This window comes from Castor canadensis, chromosome 6, assembly GCF_047511655.1.
Source record: "Castor canadensis chromosome 6, mCasCan1.hap1v2, whole genome shotgun sequence".
Lineage (NCBI taxonomy): Eukaryota > Metazoa > Chordata > Mammalia > Rodentia > Castoridae > Castor > Castor canadensis.
The window spans coordinates 176,946,092-176,959,000 of NC_133391.1; positions in this window are offsets into that span (position 1 = coordinate 176,946,092).

A 12,909-nucleotide genomic window follows, 5' to 3' on the forward strand; every position below is an offset into this window, starting at 1 on the left:
GGAGTCTCCCTGTTCTTGGGAGCGTCTGGCTTCCTGAGGACCCCAGTGACTAACAAGGTGGGTCTGGTAGCTGTAAACACACCATCGGAAGTCTGGAAGTAAACCCCAGTAATTGCGCTTTCTCCCACGCTGTGTGAACAGCGAGGCCCTCCTCTTTGGTAGGAAGATTGGAGAGTTAACAAAACCCTCGTGTCAGGAGGATCTGTCCTGCTGCCTGTGGGTCAGTTTCTTGGAGAAGTTGTGTCTTTCATTCCAAATCTAATGATCGTCTTAAACACAAAATTTCGTTCTTATCCTTATGGGTGACACACTTATGAGTGGAATTGTCAAATAAAGACTAACCAGAACATTTGGCAATTGTTTTCCCAAAGGGAAACATAAGAACTCATGATCTCCACAGAAAATACAGAATGCTGTTTTTTAAAATAAAATTTTTATTAGGATATATTCATTACACGGGGCGATTCGTAATGACAATTCTGATTACACTTATGTTGTACATTATTTACAATGCCCGCATCTCTCTCCCCCTCAACCCTCTCCCCGCCCCACTTAAGCAATTGCAAGAGGTTTCTTAGTTCTGTTTCATATAGGTCTATGAAGGCCATCAACCCTAAACTGTCACCTTAATTTCCTTCATTCACCCTCCCCCATCACTAGTAACCGCGCCCCCCCACTATTTTACAGTCCTAGTTTTCGTTACTAATATTTAAGTAGATGTTCACAGGGTGTCTCAATCTATGCCCTCTGTGGGTGTGCTTTCTTTATTTTATTCAACCCCTTCCATTACTCTCTCTGACCCCTTTATCTCCCCCTCCCCCTGTTTTTCAACAGCTTTCAGTACACATCTTTATATCCTCTACCTTCACATCTTGTGGTACGCGAAATTACTGATGCCCTGTCATTCTCTGTTCCTTTCCCTTTTCCCCGAGTTCCATAGAGCAGTTCCACTGTTATCAACACGTTCTACATCTGAGTTTGTGTATGATCATGCTTGTTTTTGTGTATATGTTTATCTTTGGTTCCGTCTTCCACGTATGAGAGAAAATATGCATCTTTTGAGTTTCTGATCCTGGCTAACTTCACTCAACATGATGTCCTCCAATTGCATCCATTTACCTTCAAACCACACGCCATTATTCCTTATGGCTGAGTAAATACTCTGTTGTGTATATATACCACAATTCTTGATCCATTCATTAGTTGTAGGGCACCTGGGTTGTTTCCAGAGCTTGGCCATTGTGAATAGTGCTGCAATGGACATCGGTGTACAGGGTCTCTACTGTACCCTGTCTTACGCAGAACTCTGTTTGAAGCCGGTGGTGGGTCAGGAACTGGCTCTCCTGTTGGTCCTCAGCCCCTGGTGGCTCTGCCTGCGCCTGGATACACAAGTTCCGAGCCCTGGTCAACCAAATCCGAGAGATGACAAGCCCTGTTCCCTGTGGATGACACACTTGTGCATGGAATTGTCACAGCTACAGAGGCCCTCAGAGAGTGACAGATGGTAATCTTGGTACTTGTCTCTGGTGTCCTGTCATTCTCTGATTGTCATCATAGTTCTCTGATCTTTTCAAGGAGTCAATAGCAAGTCTGTATGCATTGGCCTCCCCCAGCTGGACACAGCTTGGGCAACTAGATGGAGAGGCCAGAAGTGAGGACTACAGGGACAACGGCTTGGTCCAGCTGGCCTCATGCCTGCTGCAGCCACCCTGTGCCCTCTGGACAGGCAGCATGGCTTGGCAAGTGATATGGGTGTGTGACCCTCATCTTCTGACTGAGTTGACTCAGACCCATCCCTGTGTGAAGCGAAGGTGACAGGAACAGGCTCAGAACACAGAACCTGCATGAGCAGATGGCAGCACTGCCCCTAACTCTAACGTGGATACAGAAATATGAGGCTCTCAGAGGCTCAAGTAAGGTCCACTGAGTCCATGGAAAGGAACCAAATGGAGCCAGAAACAGCCAACCGGCAGGTTCATTGTTCCTCACAACGCTCACCTGCCCTCCCTATGAGAACTTGAGGGCCTGCCAGACAGGCTCCCCCCGTGGAAAGCCTCCAATCACTGATGCGTGCAGGATCCCTTTCTCTTGATGGGGTGTGACCTGTCCCCACACTGAAAATGCAGCCATTGAAAGACAGAGAGTTGGACCCCTCAGTTTGGTTGGCGTTTCCCACATGGGAAAGAGTCAGCTCTGTGCCACTTGGCATCAACCTCCCACTCTCAAGACAAAGGCTCCGATGTTGGCATGGCGACCCTTTGATGGTCTTCTTCAAGTCCACTGAGAAGCTGAGGCTGTTCCGGAAGGGTGGGAGCGGGCAGCCCTCTCCTTCCATGACATGATGTGGATAAGTTAACCTGCACCCCCAAATACCCTGCTCTGTCCACGTACCAGTGAGCTAAAAGCACTTGGACAGTGGGCGTGACAGGATCACCTGCCTTCGAGATGCTTCTTAAAAGCAGGAGATGAAGTTCCCAGGGTGAAGGGGCCTCCCGAGCCAGAGGAAAGCCCCATTCTTCTCATCGAGGATAGTGGTTGAACGGAGGGAATTCTGTACCAACCTGTTAAAATAACTTCCCTTCTTTTAGCCCCCGTGACGTACTCTCCCAAACTCATTACTCCTGTCTGATTTGGTATATAAGCGTCCTTTATGAAGGTTCCTGTGCCACGAGGAATTTGTACTGAATAAGCTTGTATGCTTTTCCTGTTCACCTGTCTTCAGGTGAACGCATGTGTGGGTGAGCGTGTCGGGGACATGCAGCCTTTGGGGCACCGTGAAGACATGTGAAGTGCTGGATGGTCTCAGTTGAACTAAATGTCGGTTGATTAAACAAACTTGACTTTTAACTATGTAAATGAGTTTATACCCTACGCTCTCCCGCCCCAAACACAACTGCTTCTAAACACCGCTGGTATAACTATGAGCTTCACAGAGGCTGTGAGCAGCGGGAGCACCTAAGATACCCGAAAGAGGTTCCTGGTTTCAGCACATTTTTTAACGCTAACAACTGGATGTAAAATGACCTTATGTTAGAAGGATTCACCAGCAGCTAGACCAACAAGAAGCCAGCCTGCTGCTCTGGCTCCCTGATAGGAATGCTCATCTTGGCAGAACAGAGAGGGAAGGGGATGGACGGCATTTGGAGCTGAAGCCCAGTCTGATGCCCTGTGTGCAGAGTGAGGTGCTGTGGCCATGAGGAGTGCCAGCAAGGCGAGCAAGAAACTCCAAGATTGCAGGTACACTTGGCTGCACCTGCTAAGGACATGCTGTCTCAAGCCTGTCATCTCCTCTGCAGTGGCCAGTTCAGCCCCTCCATGGGGCTCAGTTTTCAGCTCCCAGTCAGGGTCAGCAAAGAACCATGGAAGGCTTGCACTGACCCCAGGCTCTGATTACACCACTGTGGGCAAGGTGGGAGGAAGTAGCTGGGAACTCTCTTCATCAGCTGGCTGATCTGGACCCCCGTGATTTCCTGCTCGTGCAGAGAATGAGGGGAGCATGGAGACACCAGAGCCCCGCTCTCCAGCTGCTGGAGGAGTGAAGGCTGGAGAGGTAGAGGCGGCACCTGTGGCACATGTAGCTATCAGCAGACACGACCACCAAGAATGGGAGAGAATGCTCTGGCCCTGCAGCCAAGAGGACAGAGCAATGACCGTCTGCTGCCACCTACCAAAGGCTCCCAACTTTCACTTGGGGCAGGTGGAGACAGAAGACCTGCCCTGTGCTCCTGCAGCTCCAGGCGATTTGGAGGCAGAAGATAAATGGTAGGAGCCTTCGTTAGGGCTCCTGATGGCTCAGCTGTGAGGACTGGATGCGCCCTCCACAGCCTTGTGTGATCCTGGTCAGCCTGTGTGGATCCTTGGGCTCCTGAGTGGACTGCAAGTGACAGGTGGGGAGAACAGGACATAGGAACTCAACAGTGTCATTTCCCAAACATTTCACTACTGCTTTTCTTCCTCCAAGAAAATTCTGTTGTGTTACAAGAAAAAAACATTACGTGGAAATCCCGTGTGGAATGTAGGAAGGTTTGGGAACGTAAAGTACTCATAACAGATACTAACTTGAGACACAAAAAAGTTTCAGTCATAAATAACTCAGATGACAGAAAAAGAAAGGTTTGAGATCACAGACGATAACTTACATGACAGGGACAGCTTTCCAATCGGTGATAGTTCAGGTGATAAAGTCACAGCAGTCCAGGTGATTCAGAAAGGTTCCAGTCACAAATGACAGAGAAGCAAGGTTTTGTCACAAACTATCTGGTGATGGAGAATGAAAGATCCCTGGTGACTGGGAAGGAAAGGTGTCAGCCATAAGCCATGACTCAGATGGCTTATAAAGTCAGCGTGGGCAGCTCAGAAGGAAGCTTCCAGTAATGGTGACAGCCCAGGTCGCAGATAAGGATGATTTTCCGCTAACTAAAGAAGACAGGTCTCAGTCATAATTGATAATTCATGCTATAAAGAAATAGAGTTTCAGTCATAAATGACAGACCCTGTGATGCAGAGAGAAAGGTTTCTAGTCATAAATGTGACAGATGTAGGTGAATCGTAAGTAAGAATTCAGGCAGTAGAGAAATAAGATTTCAGATCATAAATGATAACTCAGGTGACAGAGAAAAATGGTTTCAAGACACAAAAATCAGATAATACAGAAATACTCCCAATTATGAAAGAACAACCACAGATTAGAGACATGAATGTTTCAACCATAAGTAAATGATAATCTATCAGCTACCAAACATTACTGATAAATCAGGTGATAAAGAGTTCTAGTTGTAAATCATAATTCTGATGAGTGAGGAAGAAGGCTCTGGTCATGATAACTCAGATAATAAGTGATTGAGAAGGGAAGGCCTTAGTCATAAGTGACATGCGGGTGACGGAGAGACCAGGTCTGTTGTTGTAAATAAGTGATGGACCTTTCAGTCAAAAACAATGCAGGAGATACTGAGAGGCCCTCCATCAAAAAAGAACTCATATGAGAGAGAGGGAGGGGCAAAGGGCCCGGGTGTGTTCCCCAGCACTGCAACAGAAGATTAAAAAAAGATTTCTAGCAATAATGATAATTCATTTGAGAGAAAAAGTTTGTCATAAATAAAGCTTTGCAGTCATAAATGGTAACTTGAGAGATAGATGAAAAAAGTTTGGAGAAGTATCGGAGAAGAGTTGCCAGCCATAAAGGTTAAGATCTGTGAAAGAGAAAGGGTTTCCAGTCAGATTATAACTTGGGTAATAAGTTAAGATTTGTTGCTGTGTGTGGTGGTTCCTGCCTGTAATCCTAACACTCAGAAGTAGAAACAGGAGGCCAGCCTGGGCTATATGGCAAGACTCTGACTCAAACAAACAAACCAAAAAGAAATTAAGGAGGGGTTTATTCATAAAATACTTCACTTCATAGAGAAAAAGGTTTCTAGGGCTGGCAGAGTGACTCAAGAGTTAGAACGCCCGCCTAGCGAGCGTGAGGCCCTGAGTTCAAACCCCAGTCCCACCAGGAAAAAAAAATTGAAAATTTCCTAGTCATAAAAAACTCACATGACAGAGAAAGGAGGTTTTAATCACAAGTGATAACTCGGGTAACTGACAGAAGTGCTAGCCTTCCAGTCAGATAAATAACTACGGGCGACACAGGAGAAACCTCCGTCAGCAAGGGTCAGCGTCCTCTGGGTGGAGGAGGAAGGTTCAGTCACAAATGATGACTGAGCTGTCAGGTGAAGCAGACTTGAGAATAAATCAAGAACCAGGCAGAGAGGAAGGCTTCCAGCCACGGCTGACAATAGGCCTCGGGTTTTAAGGAAGGGATGACAGGCACCGGGAGGACAAGGGCCGGTGTCCTGGGAGAAGCTTGCCATTCCAGGATGGTGGTAGTCCTGCACACACCGGCCTCTGGAAGCAAGCGCTTCCCTGGCCCAGGCAGGTGGGGATCAGAGCCCACAGCTAGCGTGTCCCCTCACTTAGGGACTCTTCCTGCCGCAGTGCATTTCTGTCAAATGAGTGAGTGGACACATGAAAGCCAATCTTGTGACACTAGTCCTGCCTCCAGCCTCATGGTCACTGGTGGCGGCTGTCCAGCCATCCTCAATGTTAGGAATCCCATCCCAGCATGGAGGTCAGCTGGGGAAGGGCCCAGCTGGCACCATCTCTACCATGATGACCTCTCAACATCAGGCCCACACCACATCTTCTGCTGATCATTGCTGGTCAGGATCAGGGATTAGGTGGGCGAACAGGGAGATAGCAGGCATAGTGAGGCTCCATGCCTGGCTGCCAGGATCCCCTCTTGGCTTCCAGGTTTTCAGTGTCTCAGGACCCTCTGCACTAAGGCTGCCTTTGACACAACCTCACCCAGCACCTCTACTTCTTAATGGGCCTTGGGGACCTGGCTGCCCCTTTCCAAAGCATCTGCAGGACATAGGTCCTGGAGGGCCTCGGTGAGGGTTCCTAGGGTCTCTGCCTGTCTATGCTAGACATCTGGTTTGTCAGAGAGAAACATGACCCTTGGGCTTCTTTCTGAGGGTAGAGTGGACACCACAACCTGCCTGGGCATCAGGCTCCCCTGTTGCCTGATTTAATTAACCAACAGGTGGTTCATTAACAGGGCATGCAGCCCTTCACACCTCTTCAACTGAAGTCTATCTGTGCACCTGCAGGGGGATCAAAACTGTTCCTCTTCTCTCAGGGTCCTTGCGGGTCTCAGAGTAAATAGACACGTTACATTAATTGGAGAAGAGCATATGAATTTAGTACGAGTCCTTTGGGATATGGGAACCTCATAAGGAAGCAGAGGCCTACAGAAGGGTCAAAACCTACACATCTTGGTATTAGGGTGAACAGAGATGGTTGTGGAAAAGAAAATCCTGAGGGGAGGCAAGTGGATGGTTGGAATTGTTGCAATAAGGGCTGTTTACGCAACTCTGGCTGTAGATCCCCACTGCAGGACATTCCTCCCTCTCTGGCCAGGGCGGACACCTTCCCCAGGGTTCCGTTCTCTTCTTATTATCAGGGAGGACGGGATTAGCTGCCCTCTCTAACCTGGTGTTTTCAGGAGCTTTTGGCTCAGGTCATACTCCATGTCCTTCTCACAGTGACTTCCAAGGACTTCTTCCCCTGGCCTTGTGTGGGCTTTAGCCCTGCTTAGAAGGTTGAGAGCTGGACCACCGCCTGCCCTGTGGACGCCTTGCCTTGGGAGCACTACCTCTCAGTATGGACATGAGGGGTGCAAGGTGGGGTGTAAGGGGGGGTCTCCCTTAGGGTTCTCTAGGTCCCATGTGCCCATGGGGACTGTGGGTGAATGGATGAGCTCCTGGCTGGCCTGTTGTTTTCTTGAAAGACCACTCTCCGGGGGACTGGGTGTCTGGCCCCTATGAATTTGGAGCAATGGCCAAGGTCATTGTGCTTATAACAACTATGGGCCAGCAACTTTGTGTGTGTGGCCTGCCCAGGCTCAGTCTGGCCTGTGTGCAGACTTGGGTTTGACCTGCAGCAGCTGTATGGTATCCCACTAGGAGGACATGAGGCCAGGGGGCAAGTGCCACCAGAGCCCCTCAGGACTTGGTCAGGTGCCCGTGTGACAATGCCTGCCACCCTAGCTCAGGAGGCAGGGACCAGGGTGGGATTACAGGTGGCTCCTGGGTGACTGGGGAACTCTTAACTACATTAAGGAGGTGGGGAGGGGGTCCCTAACCTGCCAAACCCACCATGAGGTCCGGCAGACTGCCTTGTTCAAGGCATTCTCTCAGGGTTCCTTCTGAAGTCCACCTATGGGCATCCCTCACCAGGTGGGGAATCAGGCAGGGCTCCAAGCAGAATGGATGCTTCCAGATTGCTGCCTGTCCACCCACTGCTGTCTGGGAACACCCTCGCCAGGTGGAGCTGGGAGGTGACCAGAGTAAGGATAGCAGACTGAGACTTGCTATCCTTAGTGGGGTGAATTGTGATCCCCAAAGACATGTCCAAATCCTAAATCCCTTAGAATCTGTGAACCTGACTTTGGCGATTGGGATCTTCACAGGTGAAGGATCTGAAGGTGAGGCCATCCTGGATTTCGGGTGGGCACTAACTCAATGACCAATATTCTTACAAGAGGAAGGAAAGGAGAAGGGAGGGCTCAGACACAGGGACAGCAGAGACTGGAATGATGACCCCATGCCAAAAAGCACGAAGGACTGCAGCAGCCATGGGAGCTGGGCGGCCAGGGACAGGCTCTCCCCACGCCTTCCCCAGACTCCAGCTTCCAGCCTCTCGGCAGTGGGTGAGAGAAGGACCACTGTTCTAACAAGCCACTGCTTGCTGGGCTTGCTCCCTGAGGCCCCAGGAAACCAGGCCTTTTGCAGTGACAGGGAACACAGGGCACTGCTGGTATTTGAGCTTCCCTGGGAGGGGGTCTCCACTGCCAAACGGCAGCCAGAATCATGCTGCCCACCCAGGCTTTCTCTCACTAGCCTTTGTCCCACTTGTACACCTTGTAGCCTTTCTTCTCCTGATGGGTCCTCTCCCAACCCAGCCACTCTGTGTCCTGAGTTCTGTCCAAACAGGAGGCCTCTTGGGCCAAGTCTGTGGCCAGCTGGGATCTGGGGCTTTATGGCTGGTCATGTGACAGCAGGTGCCAGATGAATCCTTTTGGAGGACTTCTGGCTCTGCAGGGTTGGCAATATGACCTTGACCCGTCACTGATGGGCAGGTGTTTCTTACCTGCAGAGGGGAGATGAGAAGTCCTGCCCTATGCCCTGAGATGGGTAAGAAATGTGAATGCAGGGTTCTCATCCTTTTCCACATCCCAGATCACTTGGTGCTTCCTCTGCTAACAAATCCCTCCTCCTCCAGAGCTGGTTCTTGCCCCCTTGAAGTGTGGGTTGCCCTTGAACACCCCACACTGGTTGCTTCACTCCACCTACCTTGGGCTCCATCCCTACAGGGGCTCCAGAGTCTTCTCTCTACTGTCCACTACTGGTAAGTGTGGGAAGGGCCCAAGAGACCCCCTGAGCCTCTCCATCCCTGACCCGCCCACCTCCTCCTTCCTCCACAGTCCTGCCCAGTTCCTGGTGGTTGCTGGTGGCCTCACCAGCCTCCGTCACATTGGTGGGAAGTCTTCCAACTATCTTCAAGTTTTGCTTCCCACCCCAACTATCCACTGAACAGAGATCCACATCTCCACCGCACCACTGTCATCTCATCTTCCCAAGGTGGTGATGTTAAGTCATGTCAGCATGGTGGTCATCTCTGTCACCACCCAGAGTGATGCCCCTATGCCAGGTACTGAGTTTCCACCTACCCTAAAGGGCCTAACCACCAGTTCTATGGAACACACTGCAGTGTACTCAGTCTTGGTGGTCTGTGGCCGCATGGAGATGTTCACCTTCAGCACTCAAGAGAAAACTTGGGCCTGGCTGTGAGGAGTGACCAGCCAACAGATTCTAGAGATCAGCCGCTCTGGGGTACACCTCAGTGCTCCAGCAGAAGGCATCTTCTCCTCGGGGTGGCCCTGGAGACCACAACTCTCACTGGACTCTAGTGTCTATGCATCCTGTAAGGGCACCTGTATGCTGCTGGCCAGGGCGGTGATGGGTGACCTGCCTGCCAATAGCCTGTAGAGATCTGGGCTTCCACACTCAGGGCTTCCCAGCCATGACAGAGCCTGGCTGTCACGTGCTGCATGTGTGATTGTGCCTGGCCTCATGTGTCAGCCCCAGGATGTGAGGACAAGGACGAACACATACATGACCCAATGCGCATACATGACCCAATGGGTTACCTTCATGTAACCCAGCAGTCCTGGCCTCTGCCAGCATCCAGGCTATGATCTGCTTCACACTTGAGGGTGAGTGGCCAGTCCTTGCTGCCTGACATGGGGCTTCACTATGGGTGCCCACTGGGCCAGCAGAGACCAATTTGCCAGGTCTGCCAGGTGATGGTCTGATAGCTCCCTTTGCCTGACTGCCTGGCTGGGGACAGTGAGGCAGTAGAAGATAGTATTCTGGCAATGTGGACAAGGAGGTCAAATAATTAAACCTTCTCCTGCTGCAGAGGTGGAGGACATGCTGGCCAGAAGCACATGTAGTCAGAAGGACAGAGGAAGTGCATGGTTGTAAGCTGGATTCAACTACCTGGATACTCGGCCTGTGAAAGAGGTGCTGAGGCGTGGTGGCTCACGTCTGTTACCCCAGGTTTTTAGGAGACAGAGGTAGGAGGATTGCAGTTTGAGGCCAGCCCCAGCAAAAAGCACCAGACCCCATCTGAAAAACAAACTAAAGCAAAAAGGGCTGGGGGTGCTGCTGAAATGTTAATGCTTGCCCAGCAATCACAAGATGCTGGGTTCAAATTCCCAGTATCACACACAAAAAAACATTGAGGGTAATTAACAAGTGACCATGAGGACGTATGGGATGAGTCTGTGAACACAGAAGGGGCTGAGGATCACAGATCATGTTAGAGCAGCCAAGTTCCCAAGATGGCCGAGTTCTCTGCTGAGGGTGCCACACTTAGGTCCTGTGGGACCTGGGACTGTGACTTGGGGCACATGGTGTCCCAAATGAACTCCCAGACCTGTCAAGACCCTCTGAGCCTATGGTGTCCCTGAGTCATGAACGAGGGTTAATCACAGTGCAAGCTGTAAGGATGGTCGGACCTCACAGAGAGAAAAGGTGACACCAAGAGCTATCAGAGGGGTAGCCAGGGACCAGCCAGGGGACAGCTGTGGGACCCAGCAAGGACACCCATGAGACACAGCAGGACAGCAGTGAGAGCTGTTGGTGCTTGCTGTGAGGCACCCAGCCCAAATGTAGAATGGGGACTGGTGCATCCAACATTGGGTTTCTGCCATCCTAGTGGGAACCCAAGTAGCAACCTCAAAACTGCCCTCCTGAGAGGGCTTGAGGGACCAGAGGTAACTGTGTGCTTCCAGCCAGAGTGTGGGCCCCTCTCTGTCTAACTCCCCAGGCTGGCCCTGCACAGAGAAGAGGCATGGTGACCCTGGTCCTGTATGTCTGCGCCAGGAATGGCCTTGTGGCTCCAGTCCCTCATCAAGGGGCTCAGGGACATAGCCGTGTCATCCTGATGTCCTGCATCAGGAGTCTCCAGGGACCACTTCACTGCTGAATCCCAACAATGACATCCTGCAGGACAAGAGGTGGCCACTGCTCAGCAAGGGGCTCTGCAGCCCCTCCCCGCCCTTCTGGCCACCTGCCCCTTGCAGTTGCCCCTTCCCCACGATGGACCAGCAACAGTGTTGGGTCTGCTGTGGTGTGGGGTGCTCTCTGCCCATGGCACCTCCTGGGGGCAGGTTCACCGTGAAGAGGACTGGTGGACGTATCTGAGTGGGCAGCAACCTTCTAGAAGATGGCCTTATTGGGGATGGTCTTCCTACCCCAAGCCCATGACACCTTTATGCCACTGCTACCCTTCCCTGCTCTCCCCCACACAGGAGGCCACTCCTGAACTTGATGACTGTGGACCTAGCAGGGCCAGGAAATGTCTGTGACAGCCTACCAGGGGGCCCAGCAACTGACTGTTCTTGTACCTCAGCCTACCCTGTGTCCCCCAGCCCATCTACTCTCTCTTGCAGACAAACAGAGAAGTCCACGCAGACCTATGCACACATGTACACCTGTGCATGGGACAGAACTAAAAGGAAGATCACACTGACAGAGCTTGGGGAACCTTAACTGACCATGCCCCTCTCTGGGTCTGGGTTGAGCCCCTCTCTGCTCTGCCTGTCCTGTTGTCCTGTCTTACTGGATGGTGCTGCCCTCTGGTGGCTGGAGGCAAATCCATTAGCTGTAGAAGGCTACCAACACTTTCTAGGAAAGGGGTTCCTCTGTCCCTCTCCCCCTCTCCTGGTCTTTGGCTCTCCAGTCTCTGTACCTTAGGACTCTAAATGCCCCAGTCTCTCCCCGCCAGTCCTCATGCCTTCTGCTTCCCACCTGGACATTGGGCATCTCAATAGCAGACCTATGGTCCTTGCTCACTCCAGCCCCAAATCCTGCCATGCAGAGTGCCCCTCTTCACCCTCTCCTGACCCCAGTGGCCTCTGACCCCTTTCATTCCCCTTAGGGTGTATGGGGACCTTGCTGTCTACTGCATTTGCCATGTGTCTGTCTTTGCTCACATGTGGTATACCTGGGCTGGACACTGCCTGAACAACCAGCTTGGGACACCATCAGCCTACACCAGGCCAGGTGGCTGGGTGGGGGCTGAGCCAGTGGGTGGGAATGATTTGAGTTTTCTCTGATCCACAGGCTGTGCAAGGGCACTTGGGTCCAACCCTGCCCTGGAGGCCCCCATCATGACATCCTTTCTGTCCCTCATCCTCAGGACACCGTCCCCGCTGCCTTCCCCTCGACCCAGCCACTTTAGCTCCCTCTGGAATTGCCTGGCACCCAAGGCCACATGCACATGGAGCCTGTTGAAAGGGCCATGTCTTTTAATTCTGGGGTTAGAAGATGTGGCTTAATCACCTGGCCAGTGACCATGGACAAAATTGGGAAAGGACTGCCTTGTGCAGAACACTGAGCTAAAGTGTCCCCATGGGGCAGTGTAAAGGCTATTAGTACCCTGTGAGGGTTGCTCAGGTATATTTAGTAGTTACTCATCCCTGTCAAAGTTGCTTTTAGGAAATTTCCCAGCAGAAGCAATCACCCTAGGACCATAATCAGTGTCTGTTTGAACTGGTCTCCATCCTTCAGGACTCAGACCTGCCTGTCTTCTGTCCCACTGGTGAGGAGCAACCCAGAAGTAGCCACTGGAAGCCACTATCAGCCATGTGTGGACACCATCCTGCAAAGTATGCAGGGCCATAGGGAAGGCACAGAGAATCCCCATCAAAGTAGGTTCTGGAAAAAGAACCCACCTAGAGCCAATGACATCTGTAGCCGTCCTAAGAGCCTAAGTTGTAGGAACTGTGCTGGAGACCAGGGC